At 37.5% G+C, this 23,743-nt stretch overlaps 1 protein-coding gene across 2 annotated transcripts in view; it reads left to right on the forward strand.

Moving 5' to 3' along the window:
• PDE1A (phosphodiesterase 1A) overlaps positions 1-23,743 on the forward strand; it is a 193,848-nt gene that overhangs the window by 574 nt on the left and 169,531 nt on the right. The window lies entirely within an intron of this gene.

The following is a 23,743-nucleotide window of genomic DNA, read 5'->3' on the forward strand; positions in this document are numbered from 1 at the left end:
GGCGGCAGAGTTGAGCAGGACGAGGAGGAGAGCCCGGCGCAGGCTCCCGTACGGTCCGTGTGCTGAGCCCGGAGCCGCCCGAAGGAGCCGCCCTAGTCTCTGGGGTTTGAAGGCAGCGAAGGAGCCCTTTCCGCAGGGCCATTCCCCCAGCTCGGGCAGCTGCCCCGGCCGTGCGGAGGGGATGGGCTTCAGGGCTCCCCGCAGGCGGTCTTTCCTTCCCTCGTAAAATGTCCGCAAACACACGGGCCCGAAACACCGCCAGAGGGTTTCTGGCGAGGGCAGCGCTCCCCGCCGGGTACGGGCGGCAGAGCCAAGGACACAGAGCCATCATCGGGGCGCTGAGTGCTTCTGCAGGGCGCTGGGTGCTCCCGCTCCCCGAGGGCAGGCTGGCAGCGCAGCGCACACCAGGCTGCTGAACGGACCGGGCAGCGAGTGGGGTGCTTTGGGGTTGCGGAGGACTCCCTTTGAAAGTTCACATAGGGCTGAGAACTGTTAAGCTCTAAGTAAGCAGTTGTGACTGACTGTGGAGACAGAACATACGTTGTTTCATGAGCAGGGCCTAGAAGGCAGGTTATCAAATACCTGTATATTGCAAGATGTCTTTGCAAGTATTTTCTGTTTCAAAGATAGTTCTGGATTATATTGTAGTGCATATAATCCAGAATTTCCTGCAGTTTGCCCCTCTGTGCTCTTGCTTTGTTTGAAATTATGTCACAAAATCTTTCAGTTTCCTCTTGCTCTCGTTTATGTAGATGGAACCAACCATGGGTTCTGAGTACCTCTGTTTCTGATGATGTCAAAGTGCCATAGAAGTACCTCAGGTTAATTGTTGCAAGGGAATTCTTTTTGTGCTTGCTTCTTGGTATCAGCTGTCTGAATAAATACTTCCATTGCGAGCTATTTTGGGGAAAAAAACTGTTGCATCAACAAATACTGATATACCCCAGCATAGAAGATATACTCCAGTGTAGTGTAAATGAGAGATTAGTTTATAATGTTCATATTATTGCATGTTATTGCAGAAACCAAAACATCTGTCAAACTAATGGTGAAAAACATATCTGCTGAAACATTTATGTTTTCTTCCCAATGGTTATATTATGAAGTAGCTTAGTGGGTGATTCCTTTGCTTTTAATTTTCAATTTTCAGAATTTAAATGAGACTGCACACAGAAAGACTGGTTCTTTGTTATAACATTTGTTTCTTTATGTGTGTATTCAGGCACTTGGGGTCTTTCAGATGGGGTGGGGCTAATGTATTCCAGTTGTTAAAAGTTCATTTAGCATACCACGATACATAAAATCAGGCATATTAAGACTATATGGTCTATAATATAAACCAATATAAAACATACGAAACGTGCCAGTCTGAAGTAAGTTTTGTGTAACTGTCATGTGTTTCTAGGTAAGCAAAATCACTTCTCTCTCAGAACTCACATGCAGCAATGAACTTAATGTTGTAGAATTGGTAGAAGGTCTCCTGTTACCCTTTGGGAATACAAGGAATAGGCATTTGTGGTCTTCACTTGTGATTAAAACTTTAATAACAACCTTAATTTAATTTAAATTAATGTTATATTTTTGCAAGCAGTGCATGTGCAAAATATTCACTCAAATATTTGCTTGAATTCGTAATGCTAGTGAGTTTCATGAGTTACTCTGCTGTTCTTTTTGTCAGTGCCTTTGAATGCCTAATTTGAGTATTAAGAGAGATGGTGAGTAAATGCCTCTATGTAGTCTTAAGGATTCTGATAATTTTAACAGCTAGCTATTCTAGTTGTATCATATTGCTGTAATTTTTTTTCAAGTTGATATTCTGATTTAGTAAATTGCTTCCTTTTTCTGTTGTGGGGTTTTTTTTTGGCAACTGCTGTTTTTTATCAAATTATGTGTTTGCATGTCTAGATGGGTTACTTATCTTTGTACACTGTGCTAGTCATTTATAAAGAGCTATGCTGTCACATACCTGTGTTCCATAAATTAAGGAATATCTATGAATATTTTGTTTTTCTCCTCTGCTCAGTGGTATGGGCTTGTGTTGTGTCAAGAGAAGCAGCAGAGACCTCTAAGTTTCGTGGCATTCTGAGCTGCAATGTGCTGAACAAGTGGCCAGAAGGAACCAGGAAAAGCTGCTATAGTTTAGAATGTGCAGTGTGCCCTAGTGCTAGAACCTCTGGTTTTCATGAAAGGTATAATGACTCGTGTCCCTAATGGCTTCACATGACTCACAAGTCACTTAATCCATGCTTCACTTTGTGATAGGCATTTGTCATCTGCTTAGGTAAGGACCCTACTAAAGTGTAACTAAGCAGGCACTTTTGTGCGCTCAGTGTTACCTTTTCTCCCCAGTTTCATCTATGAGCCCTGAGAACTGACTGAAGTTCATTCTAATAGAAGATTGTCTTTGGTAGTCACACAGTTAAATAAACCCCTGGCTCTGTGATTATGTTGTTGTTTTGTCTATTTCTGCCTCGTACTGTTAGTTTTGAATCAGCTTTAGGAAGCCATGCCAGGAGCTATACATAATAATTGTCAGACTCTTCCTTTTGCTGGGATTGCAACACCAAATTTGTACTTGACAAAGATTTTGAGAGCTTTCCCCACTATGCTCAGTTTGTTCTTTTCATCCCATCTTTTTTCTTCTAACTGTCTTATTGTGACTTTGTGGAACTGTGTAACTAGCTTTTATTTTCCCCTGAGGAACTTAGGGACAGCATAGCTTTTTGTCTTTTATGAAATGCTTTAAGTGATTTCATTAAGCCCTCTTCATTATAATCTCAAACCTCTCATGCACATCAGTAGTCATGTCTAGCTTTTACAGCACCATCCATACCTGCATCTTGTTTGGCATTGGTTTTAGTATTTTAGTTCATTAAATATTTTTATTTTATTTTTCCTGTTTTTGTAAAGGGGTTAAAAAGGGAAAATATAAAATACTGGCTTTTAGATTAGGACTATTTAAAATAAAGGAACAGAATAGAATTATGAAAAAAGTTAGTATTATCATTAAGAAGACAAAGGAAAGAAGTGAACAATTAGATTTTTTTACATGTATTAAAAAATAGAAGCCAGGTTGGTAAGTTGGTGTTAGATATGAATATTTTAATTAATTATCCTGTTAATATGGTGCATACATAAAATACTTTGTAATTTAAATTTAGAAAGCCAATTGGAAAGGATGCCATCAAATACCATTTTATAGAACATATAAAATGTTTAATTAAGCAGTAAAGCTATACAAACCATCTGCTTCTGTTGAAATAGTCAAGATGTTAGAGAGCCATTTCTTGTAATTTAAAACATCTATGCATTTTTGATTGCTTTAAAATTAGCATTCAGCCTTCATAAGGACTTGCTTCTTTTTTTTCCTGCAGTGAAATATGCAGTAACTGTTAATGAAGAGGACTTTGAACAGAAATTCTGTTCATTTAGCACATTTTGAACTTTAACATATCAATTTTTGTCATCTAAGTTTTTTGTACTTGCTAGCAGTTTAAAGAAGATCAAAAGCTAAAGTGGGCTGCAGTTTGAAGCTTTCTGTACAATGCATGGTGGGTAATTTAGGAGGAACTGGGTTTTATTTTATTCCATTCATCAGCTGGGCCTTTTCCTGCAAACTACTTCATGGATGCTGAGCAGCTGAAAATGTCATGGGTTACAGCTCTTCCAGGCCATGGTGCCTGCAAACTAGCTCCTGTTGCTGAAGAATCAACATGAACTCACAGAATCACACAACTGATGTCTCCTGGCAAGAGAAGGGGTGTGAGCAGAAGGAATATATCTCTTCAGTCATTCCCAATGGCAAAATTCCTGGGGAACCCTTGCTCAAATGAAAGCCACCTGCCAAATCCAAACTAAAACCTAAATGTTCATAGGAGCTCACCAGGGATTCCATATCCTTATTAGCAGGTTTTCAAAAACCTGTAAGTAGAGTGTGGTGTATGGAGCAGGCAGAGCTGTATTTGTCTGTTACTTCCAGGTTTGTTTGGAGATTCTCTGATACAATCAAAAAGTTGTTTGCAAGCTGCTTGTCAGAAGGGCAGTTTCTGCCAGTTTTGAAAAGATGAGGAGATAAAATGAGGTACGGCTGTGGGGGCAGAAGTTTCCTGTAACGTATTCTTCACAGTCTAAGGATTTCTTTACAGACCTTGAACACAAAAATATGTTTTCTGTCTGACTTGGTCTGCTAGTTGATCTTTGAATTCCTGACTATGGTGTTATAAAGTATTTTTTCCCTTGTCTGTTCCAGGGACTTGCACCTCATTCTGTTTCCTAATAGCCTCACAGAAATCTTTGTAACTGTTTTGATTCACAGTTTAATATATACAGACATTGTTATAAGAACATAGTGTTAACACCTGTGCTTTTGTAAGTCAAATAGGACAAATGGGCTTTGAGATCCAGTATTTTATGGGCTTTTCAGACATCTGAGGTGAAGAGATATTCAGAGATGCCTTCACTATAGTCTGCTAAAACGGTAAAAATGTTGACAGCTTTGATTCCAAAACCCCTGTCTTCCCTTATTCTGTAATATCTTAAGAGTTTTTCCTGATTCAGTAATAATTTAAGGACAGGGGTGACTAATTTGTATGCAAGGCATCAGTAAACTCGACAGGGTCTTTAAAAGCTCCACATCTGCAGAGAGACCTCACACAGAGGGGCATGCAAACTCCAGCAGTGTAGCAGCTGGTGGAGCTGCTAGTATCTTAGTATCCTTGAAGGAGTTTTTATTAAAGAAAACAGAAAAAACCCCAAGATTGCAGCTCTTCAAAAAGTCTAAATCAAAGCAGAAACTTTGAAAAATGATGATAGATGTGTCACTTTGGAGAGAACAGGAGAGACAGTCATCTGTTAATGTACAAAAAAAAGCAAACAAATGGAAGCTGTTCTTAATATTCACAGTAGTTAGTCAATATGATACTAGATGGGCTTGCTGTGTCTCATTTATCTTTTAAACTTGCCATTGGGGGTTTCAGGGTTTTAGCAGCCTACTCTAATTCTGCTGACTTACTGCTACTTTGTGTACTCCACTGGCCCCTTTTCAGCAATTCTGAGCTGTCTGGCACTGTTTGGAAACAAAACAAAACATTCCTATTGCACTGCTGAGATTTCCCATCTTCACAAGCTACATACTATGGCTATAGCCCATGAGGAGCAAGTCAAATTATTGACTTTAAGCCAATGGTATGATGCAATGAGACAAGTATATTTCTCCTCCTTCCCCCCTTCACTGCAAAGCTCTCTCGTTCCTTAATGTCAGCTCTTCAGTGTGTGTGTTGTGTGTTTGCACATGTGTGGCTGGATGATTTGCTCCAGCCTGAAGCCCAGATTTTCTGCTCCCAGTTCATGGGTTTACACCTGGGTGCTGTACTCTTTATGGAATGCAGTAATTCCCTGTAGACCCTTTAATCCAAATCTAGCTACTTGGACTAGGAAGAGGCACGTTCACAGGAAGGAGAGGCAAAAGTTAAAAAGGTGAAAGAAATTTGGTTGGAGGGGGCAGAGCTGAGGCTAGGAGACAACAAATCATGCATGTTGAAGACAGTGAAAGTGACTGCTTGGCCAAACTGGGTTAGTTATTTAAAGCTTAGTACTTTTCCATATTAGTGCATCAGGTTGTGATCTTTAAGTCTCACTGATGAACATTTATTCACAAAAAATAGCCTTGGACATCATGAGTATGCTTGTAAAGGGGGTGAATCTTCAGAGTAAGCTGTATGGTGTTATTTGCACAGGGTACCTCCTCTAGTCAGTGTACGAGTCTGTCAGAATTGCATTCTGCTTGTCTTTGTACTGCAGTACTTCCTCAGGGCTGTTGCATTTCTTCTAACCTGAGCCATAACATGCAGCATGTAGTGGAAACCATGTGTCTTCAGTGAATCTCTGCATATTCTCATACATACTGTGGCAGCTTGTTTGCAGACTAGAAACACAACTGTTCTGTTGTCACTGAGAATTAAAATCATCCTTCCTTTGGGTACATAGGCCATTCTTTTGGTTTTATTTAATATTTTACTATTGAAGAGTGAAATAGGTGTTTGACTGCTGTTGTTCATGGAGCCGATGCCGCTCCACATTGCGAGCAGATAGAGATTTATTCATTATGGACATGTTCTAGAATAAATGAGCACCAAATTTCATATGCTTCATTTCTGTGTTAACATGACCTCTTCTACCTATATTGTAGCTGTGTTAACATAAAGTGGAGTTTTTGCATCAGGTATCACGCTTAATTTGGTTCTGAAGGTGGCATTGTGAGGAAAAGCATTCTTTTCCACTGGTGTGTCTCATACATCTGACTATACAGGGTGCTGCAGTTTAAGCCTTTGAGGTACTACAGAGAATTTAAAATTGATTTATTTGCACTGTTCCTTTATTTACATTTTATTTATTACATCTGATGAAAAGAAAATGTTTAAACCCCCAATGGATAAACCAAATATATTATTTTAAATTTCTCATGATTCACATTCAGATATCTTTAATGAGCCTGAGGAATGATTGCCAACTAAACTTGGCTCATTAATTTAAAACTAATGTTAATAGCATTATTTTTATCTGTATTCCTTTAAAATTGTTCCCTGTGCTCCTGTTAAATTCATGATCCATAAATAGATTCTTAATTCATGCTCTGAGTCATCATATAGTTATAACTTCTATGCTGAAATTGTAAAGTGAAGATTTCTAATAAACAGTACCTTTTTAAAGCATCTATCAATTCAGTTAGCACTTGAGACACTTGCAGTAAACATATGTGCTAAAGTCAAAACACCACTGTTGTTTTAAATGCCCAGTCTGGTTGCTGGGCTGGATCCTAAACTGCTTTCCTTGTGCTGTGAGCTGGTGTAGTTTTATTGAGCTAGGAACTGTCACAGTGTCCTCTCCCCAGCTCTGGACATCTCATGTTATTTCAACTTCTCTACTAGGTAGTGTTTGAATTTAAATGATTTTGGATATGTCTGCAATTTGTGTTTAATACGAAAGGTTGTAATAAAATATGTGATTTCTTATAAGCAAATTAAAAGGATATTAGTAGCACTATAATGAACAAAGTACTATTCAAAGCAAGAGAAAGCTATTCAGCATACATGGTCTCAGTTCTATGCGCACTTTATATTTTCATGTGCATTTGAAAAAGGAAAAACAAACAACCCAAACCATGATTCCACTGAAGGGCTTATGCTGAAAAAAAAAAAGGGCAAGTTTGTGTAAATGTTGGCAGAACTTAAGTCTGTGCAATCAAGGTCATAGATTTAAATGCTACAGAAATGCCATAGTGTATTCACTTGATGCAAGAGTTTATCAGAATATGGTTGAAGCCAGTTACTGTGATTCATTTTTGTTATGTAAACGATCATTCATACATTCCAAATCAACATGCTTCAGTCCTGACTCTTTGATATTTATTGTAGATATGTAAGCAGTTTCAAACTGCTTGGCATTTGTTCAAAAATGCCATATTTACTAAGAGCTTTGTAGTTGTCTTTAGAGTAAACAACTTTCCTATCAGCATTCAGGCACTGCTGTTGCTGAAGCTGGCTGTGCTGGGGGATGGCAGGTGTGGGCTTGCACTGGAGCAGCTCTGTCCTGCCCTGGAACGTGTGGGCACATCCTGGTTTTGTTGGAGGAGAGCAGTGCCAGTGTGTGTGGTCTGGCAGAGGGAGCTGGGCCCATTGCTGGGGAGCCTGGGGCCCCCATGGGCTCAGATCCCACCTGGACTTACTACTTTATAACAGGTGAGGCTGCCACTGTAAAGTCAAGGATGTGTTGGTGCAGCCACTTGTCTGAACTGGGCTGGGCTCATGCAATTGCACTGACCTCAGCAGCAGGATGGCTACTGCCAGTAGTGTTAGAAAGAGCACTGCATCAGAAAGTACCAGGCTCAGTTGAAAGGGATTTTTTCCACTGTTGTCCCCTAGGAAGGGAGAAAGCATGGCACTCTTCTCAGCTAGGATGCAGTATTTTAATGCTCAGAGCCCTCTGCTTTCACTCCATGCCATCCACCCTACAAATCAGAGCTCCCAGAAGAGCTGCCTCAGTTTGGTTTAAGAATATTAGGTTTAAGAATATTAGGTTTGGCTCAGCCCCAGGCAAAACAGTCTGCTGGACTAGCTGCAATAAGAGCTTGGAGCTGCAAAGTTACCCTGCTGGAGGTAGGGTAGTGGGTTGGCTGCTGTGGCTGCTGATTTCCTAAGGAGCTCAATAGACAAGTGGTTTAGGATCATAGAGCTGTTTAAGTTGGAAAATACTTCCAATATCAAGTCCAATTGCAGACTTTTCATAATATCCAGTCTAAATCTTCCATAGCACATCTTGTGGCCATCTCCTCTGGCCCTCTCACTTGTTACTTGGGAGAAAAGACAAACCCCTACCTCTCTACCACCTCCTCTCAGGTAGTTGTAGAGAGTGGTTAAGGTTCCCCTGAGTCTGTAGGACCTATGAAAGGTGTAAGGAAAAAAATATGAATTGTAGGCTAATTGAGCTTTGTAGAAGGTTGTAAATTAATTTTGTGTTTGAAAACTTAGGTTATGTTCTATGTAATATTTGACAGTCCTTTCTGACCTGAAATAATGGGTGCTAGCTTGTTTTGCTAGTAGCTAAAACTAAAAGGAAGTCTTAACTGCATTAGTAATGAAAATCTGTGTGATATAATTATACATGTAATTTTGCAGTGAAGAATAAAGAAAGGAAAATATGACATAACACATTTATTTATATTTGTCTTGCTTCTTACTAATACAAGGTAATTTTTTAAAAAAAGAGAAACTCTGTTAGAATACAGTTGCTCTCTAAGCCTGTAGTTCTATTAACTGATTGAACTCTGGCATATACATACTAAAAGCCCAAGAGTGCCTGATGCCATTCAACGCGTTCTACTTTTACGCAGTGTCACTGTTTGAGATTGTACAGACAGTGTTCTGTGTTCAACCAAAGAATTTAAGGAAGACTGAGATATTGAAGGCGTCAAACTCTATTCATAGTCCCTTTTTCCCTGTTTAGGCCATTCTCTTAAGAGTTGGACTTAATGTTCCTTTTGGATCCCTTCTGACTCAGAATACTCTGTGATTTGTGACTTTGCAGAGGATCACTATGAAACCAGCCCTAGCAATGCCCCTAGACATTAGAAGAAAAAATGTCAGTGGGGAAAAAGTATGAAAAATATTAACTGCTCTGAAGAAAACTTAATAGCCCTCTTAATCTAGTGATGTGCTAGATGATTTGTTTTGCTTTGTTATTTTAAGCATCCTAGCATGAGGAAATGAGGGAAGCATGAATGATTTTTTTGTATCTCTGTCAATGACAGATTCTAATCCATATGTTTATTTTGGTTGTAACATATATTTGCATTTCTGTTAATTGCGTGTATTGTCAGGTTTATAGGTAATGTTTTATTTGTTCTAGGAGAGGCTTTCACATCTACAATACAATATATTTTTCTGAGTGCAAAGTCTTGTGTTTTCCAATGAATGGGAAACAAAAGAATATAAAATCACTAGGCTGGGAAGGTGATAGATTTGTATTGGTATTTTATGCACTTAAAGGGGTTTGTTTGGTGGGTGTAGATTTTTTTTTTTTTTTTTGGTTTGGTGTGAGGTTTTTTTTTTTTGTTTTTGTTTTAGTAGTTTAGAGAAAATGAGATGGAACAGTTAATTGTAAAATTCTTGCATGCCTTGTCCCTAGGATTCGACACTGCTGCTTGTATTAGTAGAAGAAGAGGCACTAAATATTTGCATGGAGCTGCTCAAGGCATTGTGTCAGGGACAGTATCCTGAGATTCACAATATGGTTTCCCTTTTCTTAGGCAAGAAAAACTATGCTAGTCTTTCTCCTGGTTCAGCCTACTCCCCGATCTGTGCTCCTTCAGCTCTGCTTCTCTGGTGCATTTGGTCAGGAAAGAAGACTGCTCAGGGGTCTGGTGAAACACAAGAGTGTGTGTTCCATTAGTATGGGTTTTAATACAATTTTCACAAATTGATGGCAAAAGTTGTCCATCCACCCCCACTTTTTATGCCCTGCTCTAGTTACTATGGAGCTAATAATCTGCTTGCCTCTTTCTCACGCTTTTATCAGTGGGAAAGCATCCACTGGCCACAGTCAAGCAAGATCAAACTCTGGGTTGCTGTGAGTTCTAGATGAATTACTGAAACAACTTTGAGGTTTTCATGGGGAAGGGGATATTTTTACATATACAAAAGGTATTTATAGTTTTTTAAATATATTTACAGAGAGAGGATTCCACTTCTAAGCTTAATTTTGTCTTTTTGAAATATCTCAAAATGGATATGTCATATTTTCCTTTCTTTATGCTTCAGTGCAAAATCATGTTTAATTACATAATTGTGATAGTTGTATGCAACAGCAAAATTTACTGCACTGTGTTAAGAATTTAATTGATACGTACAAATACAACAACTTATCACTGGGAATGTGATTTTTTTTTTTTTTCCCCACTAACTGAACTTTTTTTTGGAAGGTAGCTTGAGGATGTTGGCACATATGAATAAATGACTTATACAATCTTTTATAATTCCAAGTTTATGTCAGAGATAAGACACTAGAGGGAGCCCATATCATAGTTTTCTGCATTGAGAGAAATGGCTTTGCAAAGATCAAACTGTTTCTACTAATGAGTAATTTAAAGTGAAATTTCTAATGGCTTTGCGATACAAAAGAAAACATCATAGGACACTTAGTTGAGAGCATTTTTGGCAATTCATAAAGTCAGTTTTCCCTTACCACTATCTGCATTTTTTCAGTACTACAAAAAGAGTACAATAGAGGAATCTTTGTTTTGGTGCTTACATAATAGGAAACAATGGGTGGCAGTTGTCTTTTGAAGAACTCTCAAGACCCCGTGAGTGCAGTAACACAGAGGAAAAGCTTGAGGACAGGTGTATTGAGGCATTCTACTTGTTCAGGCAGTGTGGAGACATGAGATTTTTAAGATCTGTTAGAATACAACATTTTGCAGTTGTTTGTGAATGCCTATATGTCACGTAGAACTTCCTGCCGTGTGTCAATGAGCACACAAAATATAGCTCATGCAGTAATAACCAGTGAGCTGTGTGTCACCCACTGCTCAAAGGATGTTGTGTAAGATGACAGCAGCCCAGGGCTCGTGGCTATAGGAATTATTTAACTGCAGTCCTTAACCTTTTGATTGAATTTTGTTCCTCACTAAATAAAGAGGCTTTAGAATTTAGCAAGGTTTTTGTCCAAGACAGATTGCTTAAGGCTGCACCTGCACTGCATGACATCATTTTCATCCTGTGGCTGCTTCCTGCCCACCCAGGCTCCTCTTGTTATATAGTCAAAATGCACACTCAAATCCACAAGATGGGAAGTATTCCCATTTCCGGTCTGGATGCAGTTGGACTCATGCAAAGTAAGAGTGAAAGGCTGGGTGAGAGTTAAAAACCATTTTAACTGCCCAGCCTTGTGTTCACTGTGCTGAATACTTCAGTTCAAGGAACTGGAAGATACAATGTTTTCCAAATTTGTATTAATAGAGGATAGTGGACAAAAATATATTGTTTTGATAAAGTACTGAAATGCAGTATTTGTTAATTCTGAGGGACAGCTTCCATATTTCATGTAGCAATTCTCAAGGGATCTGATACTGAAGACATTCAATATCGTAATTGCACTTTATGTTTAGTCTCTTGTTTTATAAATGTTGAAGCTAAATCCATAAAAATCTGTTTACAAAGACAGTATTCAGTATTAACTGCTTTTTACTTGCATTCAGATCCCTTTGTCACGCTTCTAGCTAACAGCAAGCATTTTTTTCAACACTTCACATTAGCAGAAGATTATGTAAGTGTGTACTGCAACTTATTCACAGGCTAGGTAGTATCAACATTGTATTTACAATTCAAATAGGAGCAGAGATGTATGTAATTTATCAGGACACAGTCTCTCCATCCATCTGTTAACTGTGCTCTTAGAATGCTCGGTAACAGAAAATGCTAACCCAAACATCTTTCCTCAGCATAGATACCATTTGTCACTATGCACTACACTTGTGATTTGCTCCAGACTGGTTTTCCCAGACTATTGTGGTTTTGTCCTTCTAATCACAAAGAATGTTTTTTACAGCTTCACTGAGAAGAAAATTACTTCTAATAGTTAAAAATCTCAGTTGCTTGTGGAATTTTTTGAAATTAGCAGCTGTTATGGATGGGTGTGTATGTGTTTTAATATATCAAAATGTATTAATTGAAAGACTGTATACATGCAGTGCAAAGCTGCTGTTAATATTGTTTTCATGGTTTGAAGAGTAGTCAGTGCTTTTTTTTTTAAAGCTCTCTGTCCATAGCACAGAGTGGACACAGAACTGTCAATTTTATAGGTCTCTGTGGTGCTTGGTATGGATGCACAGAAAGATTTGTAAATATCTACCAGCTGATTTTCACAACACACCCCTGAACCAAAGGGATATTTCTATTCCCATTTTAAAACTTGCAAATATGATATTCAGATCAATACTGGAGTAACAAGCAACTTTATGTACCCCTTTAAGGAAAAGAAAAAGCAAAAACTTCCTAGCCTTCTGAAACTGAACATTAATTCTAGATGTGCCTTACCAGCACTCCTGTTTTCCTGAAGGTCTGTGACATAAGCAGTTTCTTACCCATTAGAATAAAAATAAGCAGAGTTAGTTTAAACAGTAGGAATATAGTTCTTCTGATGCAAATTTTCTTTCCTATTAAAACAGGCCAGGGTATATTATCATACAGGAAATAGGCAGCAGATTTGGAAGGTATGACAGCCTATTACAGAAGTACAATGATAAGCAGCTGAAGACAGAATGACTTATTAAACTCTTCAGCTAACACAGTGATACCAAGAAGTGAAAATAGCCCCAGGCTTGTAGGCTACTTGCAGCTTAACAAACTGTCATGTTAGGACATCTTTTATAACCACTCACTACTTTTCCATTAACAAAATAAGTGTGTTTGGCCCACGAAGGCATGTGAATCCCAGTTTGATTTTTGTCAGTTCCCTGCCTACTCAGTGTTTTCTTATGCCCTGTCTTGGGGAATGTGGCTCTAAAAGGCACCTGGTAGTACTGTTCAAGTAGCTGTTTCTGTTGGATGTGGAGCATAACAAGCTCAGTTTGGAGAAAGTCTCTCACTGAAGGACTGGCTGTGGAAGCAATGTTGTTAGTGTTTTTCAGACAACAGTTGACCTGACTGGGATTGAAGTATTAAACTGTGTTCAGGTGTTAGTGAAAGGCTGTACTTGCCAGATCTCAGAAATTCAAGGTCTGAGAGTCTGGGAAAATACAGAACTGTGGATCTCAGAACTTTCCCAGTATCTGGAGATAAAGATTTCTGGAAAGGAGTGAGAGAAAGGACTTTTAGCAGAACTAACAACTCAGATAGTGAGTGACTGAGGTTTAATAGCTGTGAAAATCTTCTGAAAGCATAATTTGGAGGAAAAAAGCTATTTACTTGTTTGAATGATTGACAACTCAATCACTAGCAATTCACACGTTTCCATTAGACTGAACGAAGAACATGCTAGTCCTGCATCATAGTGATGCATTTAGAAAATAATTCTAGCTTTCTATAATAGTTATTTTCTTTCAATCTTTTTATTCATGTAAACAGAAAATTAATTGGTGACTCTGCTTCCAGTCATGTATGCAATTCTATTTTAAGACAAAAATTTTGATGTGCCCTTCAAACAGAAATTTCTTACGTTTTTGTGTTAAAGGTGATTGTTAACCTGCAGAAGTGAACCATGGCAGGGATTTTCCATTTGCCCCAGCGGGGTGATGGTGGTAGTGGTGTGTGTCAAGTCCCAAATGCTTGCCTACGTGTTTCATGTACTGTCTAGTCTAGAATTTAAAGAGGAAAACTCATATTATGACATTTCTTTTGAATTTGCAGTTACTCTGAGGAATATCTTGTTTGCATTCTCTCTCTGCTATGTGAAATATGTGAAAGGGTGGAGCTGCAGCAGCAATAAGAGATCTCTTGGTAGAAACTTATGTTATTACAAATAATTGTCTTGACCTGAAGGTGTGGAAAGAGAAATAATACACTAGTGGAAATCTGTATTTAAGCATCACTAGAGAAACATGAGTGGTGGAAATAGATGTCCTGTGCCCTTGCTGCCCCACTTAGTAAATGGAAAGTTTATGTGGGCTGGGTTTGTTTGGCTGGACTCTGATGAAGGATTTTGTGTGGATTGTTTTGTTTTTTTTAAATACTGCTATGAGTAAACACAACTTCTCAAGAATGGGCTGTGTTTAAAGCAGAGCAACATGCTGGCCAGCATGCCTGAGATATTGAATAAACAGATGAGCTTTCATCCAGTCTCTCTCTTATTCTAGATGATTCACAAAGTAGAGACAAGATTTAGTGAAGGACTTTGTTTAATCCAAACGATGGGGATACAAGTGTCTGCAATAAAATGTCCAGAGGCTGTGTGAATATAGCTTGATGTTTTCACTGTATGTCTATAACAAAATAATAATTCCATAATAATATACTTATTTTAACTAATTATTTACTCTACACTGATTATTTATTATCCCTTTTGTGGCAATATTTTTGTGAGACTCTATTGGTTTTGTTACTGATGTCAATATAATCATGAAGATATATGACAAAGTAAATATACTTGAGAGAGATGCAAAGTAAATTTCAATGAAATATGGTTCATTTGAGAATAATTTCATATTTTTTGAGAAATTAGAAAGCAAATAGTTGTGATTTAGATCTGCATAACACATTTAGTCCATCCTAAGAAGTTTATAAGGTGATTGTGCTTCCCTCTTGTCTTGATTCCTTGACCAGATGTGGCCTTCATTATCTTTAGGCAGGTGCTTTCTGTAGGCTGTTATATTTTATGGAACAGTAATTGATTTCTTGCTGTATAAAGACAAAAATCTATGGTCTAAGCTGAAAGAAAAGGAGTATGTGTCATCACCAAAGCTAGAGTTACCTTAAGCTAGAGGGTGATGAATCTGTAAAAGAGAGGTGACAAGGTAGCAGTGAACTTGAAGTTGGGAACTTGCAAGAATAAGTTTTGAAGGGTGTCCTCTGTGATACTAACAAACGTGGAGTGCAAGGGAGATTGACAAGAGTCTTGTCTTGGCCACTGCTTGTCTTGCTGGTTTGCACCCTGTTATTTGATGAACCAGAGTTTGCTTTCTCTTCTCCATTTTCTCCAACCACAATATATGGATTTGGCTTCTTTGTTTCTCCGCTTTCTCTGAAACAATAAGGGTTTGATTTGGAAGAAGAGATTATGTACTTTATCAGAAAATGTAAAAACATGAAGTCGTTGGTTCTTGTAATACTACATGTCTTCAATTTCAGACTTGGGATGACTTGCAGTGTTTTGAAATTGGAAGGAATTTCTTTGATTGCTAAAATGCCTTCTGATAAGTTTTTTTTTTTTTGGGTCTAATTTGTGTAACATGGTGCATTATTCAGTTCAAAAGTCATCTGGCAGTTTTGTGTTTTGAATTCTCTGCTGTTCTACCTTCAATTCAATTTAACAGTTTCTGTGACTGTCTTGAAAATTAAATTGTTTTGATTATTTAAAAATATTTGCTTTCCTGTTTGAGAAACAATGGCCCAATCCTGCTAAATGGTGAACAGCTTTCCTTCGTCTAATGACTTTTAATGCCTCGTGAGGAATACTTGAGTGAACTCCTTTTTAAAGGTAGCTTCAGTTTTCTGCAAGCATGAGCTACTCTACTGCATAACAGTAACAGTAAGCTTAGGTAATGTTGTTAGCAAATACTCTGAATCTCTTGGAATACTGGTATGACTAATGGGTTCAAAAAGATAGTTGATTTTTATTCCCTCATGTGGAATCTTGATTCCACTAAAGTCTCCTATTTACAGGATTTGACCAAAACCTTTCAATAGATTCTAAACCTTAACATTATGTAATGTTTTATATTTTATATCCTTTATCCTATGTCCCCAGTGCTAGTGCTGGCAGGTGAGTTCTCCACTGTCATGTGTAGAAAATATCCTATTGCTACTTATGCAATCAAAATTTATATATTTTTTCCAAATATTTGTTAGCCATGAGCATTTTATGGAGTCACTTATTTTCTAATAAATACTTGGGGAGCACTGCAAACATTTGGATTGTCTTAAAGTCTTAAAAAAGTAGATCTCTTTGCCAAGTTTAAGCATTAATTGTTGAGTTTAGAAAAGTTCATGTTACATGTAAGTCTGATTTTCAAAATTCTTTCAGAATCTTGCATATCCAAAGATGAGTAAGAGCTATGTCTAGCATTTATTTTGTCAGGTAATTACATAGTTTCTCCTTTATATAATTGCAATTCCATAAGCTAATTAATATTTTTTTGCAATTTAAACTGGAAAAGGGTACTGATGAATTATATTCCAGTGCTGATTAACAGTATGGTCTAAGGTTACTTGATTAAATGTGTTATGTGCTTGTTTAGTAGGACAGATAGACTGTGTCACTTGCAGGATGAGCAAATTGCTAGTCAGATCATTGTTCTGTTTTTCAAAAAGCAATCATGAGAGCTAAAGCTTGATCTTTCAAATATGTTTCAAGCGGGATTAATCTACATACAGAAATGGAGAAAGGTTCTTTAGAGACTACAGCATTGTCTAAGAAGTATAAATAAATGAAGTGTACAGAAGTGCAGCCTCAAACTATGGATAACTTAGTCTTGACTTGATCTGTGTTGTCGTTCTAAAAAGATAATCAATCTATAAAAAATGCTGAATGTAAGCAACCTTTATCCTTTTATTCATCGGTGTAATAAATTAGAGAATTGAACTTGATATAAAAACGTAGAATAATTACTGATACATATTGCTTAGTATGTACATATCTATGTGTACACATGTATATACACATATGTAACTGTATGTATGATAAGACAACTGCATGTTCAGTGTCCTCTGCTTTCTGTGGAATCATTAATACTTTTTTCCAAAGAAGATCCTGTTTTTTAACTATAGTGTAACTTGTCATATCATTTTGAATAGAAATTTCTTCCTAAGAATCTTGATGATAACAGGCCTTGCAGCACCCTTTGCAGAACTGTGAGGTGATGGTGTGCAGGTTTGTTTAGCGGGAGTAACCACAGTAACACGAGTGTGTGTTTCTGTAGATACAGGGATCACATGGAAGTTAATGTTAAATGTGGTGCAGCAGAGAACAGAAGAGTGCTTAAATTAGGAGAGCGGAGTGCTGCGTTAGATGTTACAGGTGAAAGGATTCAATATATGTGTTTAATTTGCTTAAGTGCTGCAATGATAAAGGCTCTTTTAGGATTTTAGAATTTTAATTTTCTTTAAACCTGTGAAATTCAGCGGTATTTCTATCATGGAGTTATGGGCATTGACATTTTAACCTTTCATTCCAAATTGGATAGGATCGGTCTGTTTTATTTTCTTATAGTAGTTCAATTCTGTATACCATACACAGTTCTGTAACTCAGAACAAAAAAAGACAATGGATATCACAAAGCCATTCCACAAAAATTACCCTTTTGTTTAGTACACAGATTCTATATAGTTTTGCAAAGCATCACTAGGTATGCCTTTTTGCCCTGACGTCTGCATTGAGTGACTGTAATGTTGTGTCTTGTGTGTTGTATAGTGAGACTAGTAGAAACCTGCATTTTTAAAAATGGGAGCTGTCTACAGTTAAAAACATCTTTGTACTGGGCTGGTGAGATTAAAATTCTGGGAGAAACCAGGGCCACTTTTATTATTAACCCTTGAATGAGAATAAGTGGGGCAAAGATGAGAAGAAAACCTGTGTGTCAACTGGTGGGAGGAGACAGAAAACTATGCCCTTTTTGCATTGAAGAACAAAATACCAATAGTTTTATAATCTGGAAAGGATATTAGCAGCTAATTCTTTTACCCACTGAGTGCTGGATGAATGCTATACTGTTGGAGGTGTCACTTATAAAAGGAGAAACTTCCAGTTGCAAGTAAATGTCACTGTGAGTTAGAGAATGGGAGGAAAGAGTTATATAGCTCTCAAATAATTCCAAACACATGCATTTGCTTGAAGATATTCCCTTTCATTGTGCAAGTAGGGGCCTTGCAGCAGTCCTGCTTGAGTCAATGTTGAAGAGTTCAGTACTGTGTGTGTAGGCCTTCTGCATCCTTTTCCAAGGCAGAATGTTCTGTAGCCAGGCACTTATACTAGTAATTCTTCCTGTTTTCTTTCATGTCTAATACTGAATATGTAACTGAATTCCATTCAAGACACAGAGAGCTGAAATATAAGAAATTCTGGGATCAAAATTCAGTGTTATGAATATCTATAATGTCAAGTATTGGAAGGATTTAATTAAATCCTTATGCATAGTTGAATACCTCCTGAATTTCATTTCAGTTGCAATCAAGCATCTGCAAATGGAGTTGGTGTAATCGCAGGTTTTGTGACATTTTATAAAGGATTTTTTTAGCAGACTAAATCAGCTACAAGATTTGAGAATACTTCTTCATTGCAGCTCTCCAAGTTCAGTAGAACAAGATGGGTTTTATTTCATGAGAAGTCTAGTTGATAGGATGTTTTAGGAAAGGAAATTGTTTGGAAGTTGTTCAAGGAGTAAAGACCCTAAAGTTGTCATTCAGCAATAATCAAAGAAAAAGTTAAGATTTGATGTTTGAGGTTTTTGTGCTTTTATGCAACTGCAAGGAATCAGACTCCCATTTCCATTTCCTTGGGGAACTGTGGGCTCCGAAGTGCTTGTATCTTTTAAACAAGCCACGCATCTCCAAAAAAGGCAAAAATGTCATAGGAATGACATTTTAACATAAGCTGTGTTTTTCTGCATTAAAGTTTCTTGTTGAAAGTCACAAGTTCCCTTACCCGCACCCTCTTATGGTAGAAATAGACTCAGTTTTGCATAACCACTTCTGCATGCTAAGTTATCATGTTGGAATTGAATGCACATAAAAATATGACTACATCAGAAAGAGAATTCAAGAAATTGGATTGTGCTCTTTGGTCAATAATGAAATTGAAAAGCTTTGGTTGCAGATATAGCCAAATGATGTGAAACTAATGCGGTTCAAATGTAGTTAGTTTCCCTAAGGAACGCTGCACAGTGGTGATGCCTCAGAGAGATGATATGAAAGAGTGGCTGTACCATGGAAATATATAAAAAAAATAATGAAATTAAAGGATCTGCAGTTTGAATTGTTACTTCTCTACTTTATGCATCAAGGTTTTTACACTGATTAATTCACTCCCTGTCTATGATTCATTTAATAGCATACCCAGCCATTGCTTTCGTGTTTTGGAGCACTGACTGCAGAGCTACTATTTTGGTCTCCAAAGCAGGCTTTCTGTTTTGTGAAGTGTGCACCATTTATACCAAGTTTCACCTCTGGAAAAACAAGAACAGTGTTATTTTTCACTTCAGTAGACTGATGTGCTTAAAGATTATCGCAAGCACTCCTCTATAATCATGTGTTACTGAATCAAGTATTTCTGATTTTAATTATTAGGGAAATGGTGGTCTATTTTACAGCACAGCTTAATTGAGGATGGAAGAAGTACAGTCTGTGGCTACAGTTTCCCTTCAGAGTGTTTAACTTACATGTTAAGTCTCTAAAGTCAGTGTTTTTAAGCCAGGCTTTTATTAAAAAGAGAGAGCTTGCCTTCCCTTTCATCCTCTGCCATGCCTTTTGCCCTGTCCTTGGAGCTGTTGCCAAGGGAGCACACACAGTGCTCTGGAGCAAGGACCCATGCTGATTGAAAGTGAACCATATTTTATGGTTTTCTTTTTATCTTAGTTCCATCCAAAGGAGTTTCTTGATAAGCTTGCCATGCAGCTGCACGAATGCTGGCACTAAGCTAAGGCAAGGGAAGCAGCAGTGCAACACCAGACAGGGGAAGGAGCTTGCTCCTTTAGGTGGCTGTGTGGTCCATTGAAGCACATGCTTTTTTTTTCTGGCTTTAAAGAATTAAAGTCAGTTGGTTGCACTAGTGTGAGTGTTATCACTTGTGGCTAAGGTCCTTCAGTGGGTTGGAAGTGTCTCTCACCTTTTCTAGTGTCACTGCTCTGCTCTCCCTGTGAGGTCCATTATACCAGGGCTCTGTGGCTGATGCAGTGAAGTTAGAAGGAACTTTTGAGAATTCTTTCAAGTATGAAACCCTTAATCCCATATATGCAATAACATTTTTTACAAAGTATATAATTTATCACCAGTCAGTGTGAAATCACAATACAGTGTGAAAATCAATGCAGCTATTCCTAGGTGATGTTTCTGTTATTCTCATTTTTCAAATATACGTAAGGGTTAGACACAACCAAAAATGAAAAGATGCATGATGAAATGCAAATATTCTGAACTTGATTGGCAGCAAATCTTAGATGGTTTTCCCTCAGGATGTTTTTCCCCCTATTTTTTTTCTTTATACTCTCTCCAACCTTTAGGTATTATCAGCTTTTCCAGTCTTGAGATTAACGTGAACTTTGGATGTTTTTAAGGAACTGGAGAAGGAAGACAGACATTTTAGAAGATTAGGTTCTGAATTTTGTCATTAGAATTGCAGAATTTCTTTAATAGGAACAATAAACAATGAAATGAGAGTACAACAAAAGAGAATGTGAGAGAGATCTTGATGATTAAGTCCAGGTACTTGAGAGACAATCACTGCCAATGCTGATTCGGTTTAAGGGTCTTTTATATCTTGGTTAATTGGATCAAAGGAAAGGTCATTTACATGGCATCTTCTTAGACTCACAAACCAGTCTCTGGATCATGGATTTCAAAGTGCTGCTAAAAATGAATCCTTCCTGCTTGCTCATACCTTTGAAGAGGTAAATTTAGGCACATCTATGAAGAACTATTTAGTGATTTCTTTCTAATTTTAGTTTTAATTCTTTTACGTTTTAGAGACTGTGTGGGTGATGATATTAAAGAAAATTTAATACAGGGAATCTTTTTTTGAGGTCAAATGAAGTGAAATGCACTAATGGATTATTCTGCTTTGGCCATTTGTTTGATCCTTATTTATATGATTAGTAAATGTTAGAACTATTAATAGAATTATTCTTTGAGATAGTTGAGAAGTTAATTGAATAGGCAGAGGATTAACAAAAGCACTTGGTGTAGGAAGTATACAATTTTTCACACTGCACTGTTTCCATCAGCTGCATGCTCCCAGGAGTCATATTTGCATATTTCATTGCAAGCACATGAGCACAGGCTTTTTAGGAGAAATTTTGCATGATAATGTCTAAGCTACTGCTAATGGTTTCTATGAAGTGCATATACTGAAGAACAAATAAATAAAATTAATCAAGTTATCCACTCATTGCTGTTTTCTAATTTTTAACATTAAAACTGAAAATTTTCAGGTAAACCTAGTTACAAGAACTATGATCTGGAAACATTGCGATGACCAGTCAGTGTTGTGGGTTGTGGTTTTGTTCATTTGTTTAAACTGTTTTGACTTTTCCTTTCTACTGGTTTTGAAAACTTTCAAATGCTACCTGATTTTTTTTTTTTTTTTTCCCCTTCATTCTGGGGCTAATGTAAGTTTTGGAAATTTCTGGAGGATTTTTCCCAAATGCTTTTTGACATTTTACTGTTTTGCTTACTCAATGTTTTCTAGATGTGAAGTTGTTGGGATTAGTCTCTGGTAGGATATGAGTGTATGTTAGGATTCCCAGATGTTATGCAACAATTTTGTTTTACATCTCCAGAATAATCTAGCCAAAAGCAGAAGCACTTCTGGCCCTGGGCAGAACAGCTCTGTCCCATTCTTGCTTTTTGCCTCATGTTCCTCTTGGACTGACTATGGTTTGGCCAAACACGCAATTCAGAAAAGTTTACTTTAGTAAAGGACATTATTCTGATTAATACTAGTGTGGTAGAAGAGCATCAGGTTAAGAGTCCCTGTGGGCCAGACTGCACATCTGTTTGGAACACAAAACTTTAAAGTCTGAGCCTTAAAGTCTAAGCCATATAAATTGCTTTATTGCTGCAGTAAAGTTTCTTAGTATGACAGAGGATGAAGTTCTCTAAAGCACAGAGCTGGTATTTGAAGTATGTCTCACAGAGTCCAGCATTGTGCACAAATTAATTGGGATTCATTGTCCCATGTTTATATGCTGTAGCAATGATCCAGGAAGTTTCAAAGCAGTTCAGAAGTGTCTTGAATCCTGAGTTGTCTGTTGACCTCAGAGCTACCATTTTCTGCACATTTTTTCCAGTTCAGCTGTAGAGTGTAAGTCAGCTGTAGTCCGATAGTTTGCCAGTTTCTCTGCTGATGTATATGTACCTCAGAGGAGACATTTGCAAATTTAATTATGAAAAAAATTAACGTGGATAAAGCTCTAAAACCTAACCTCATAACCTTAGAGCAGGAAGTGGGACTAGAGACTTCCTGAAGTCACCCCTTTTTTCTTCTTCTTTTTCTTCTTAATTTATTTTTTTTTATTTCTTTCTATTTTTTTCTTCCCCCCCTGCCCCCCAAAGTAACCCTTAGGATCCATAAGCAGGTAGGGATGTCTCCTCATTCATGTCCTATCTTCATCACTTCTAGGAATAAATATTTTGATCAGAGGTTGTACCTGTATTTTGCAGATGCTTCTTTTATGTCCCCAAAGACCAGCATGTCAGAACTGACCTTCACTACTTCACAGTGAATAATCAGAATTTCCCCTTAGAAACTGTATTGGCAAAGATCTGGCAGCACAGACAAATATCTCTTATCTTACTTGAAAAATACCTTCATCTGTTTCTCTTTGCCATTACTCTGATCAGTTCTTAATAAGGATAGGCAGTTTTGTAAGCACTTCTTCTTGTGAATTTCGTGGTCACACAGTGGTGCAGGTTGTCCAGGGAAGTTACAGAAATACTTGTAATCCTTACAAATATTCAAATCCTGACGGGAGATGATCTTGCTCAAACTGCTGTAGGTGACCTTGCTTGAGCTGGGTGATACTTATGAATCCCATCCAACCTTGACCGTTCTGTAAAAACTTCCTTCCAACAAGAGAAGCATAGTTCCTGTGTTGGATTGTGTTTATGCTGTCAATAATCCCGTCATGAGTAGTCTCAATGTTTTTTTCAATGTATACGTTGTCCCTAAGGCATTTAATCATGACATAATATCCTGTTATTGATGTTCATTCAGAATTCCTGCTGATTCAAAGGTGTGTGGTGGCAGAATACTGCCCTGGAGAGATCAATCAATGTCATACTCAAGTCTCCTTACCCCGAATTTCCTAGATGACTGATCCTCTGCACTTGTAAAATGTACTACTTGGCGATATTTTTAAAGGGCCATTTTGATTTTATAAACCATCCCTGAGCAGTCAGGGACTACTTTGAAACTAATTGCATTGTGCAACTGGGAACTCTTGTTGGATGTATAATGACATATGAAGTGTTCAGATGCAATAAATTAGTGAAAAATTATAACTGAAGAAACAAGGCATCTTAAAATTTATTCCACTTGTATGGAGAAAGGGCAGCACTTTCACCTAGAAATGTCTTTTAATTTTTGTAATACACTGCTGAGTCAGATCACAACTGAAATTTGACAATAGTAACTGTGGGTATTACTACACTATAGAAAGTGAAGATAATTCTGTAGTTGATCTCTCATTGTATAAAATGTTTGTAGGAAATAACTACCAGGTAGAAACACCTGATGAAAGAACAAGATGCAAAAACAGTCTGAAGTGGTCCACAGGGTGAGGAGGAAGAAATCATCAATGTAATATCACATACTTTGCAAAAGGAAG

Source organism: Lichenostomus cassidix, chromosome 7 (assembly GCF_008360975.1).
Source record: "Lichenostomus cassidix isolate B80296 chromosome 7, HeHo_3.0, whole genome shotgun sequence".
Classification (NCBI taxonomy): domain Eukaryota; kingdom Metazoa; phylum Chordata; class Aves; order Passeriformes; family Meliphagidae; genus Lichenostomus; species Lichenostomus cassidix.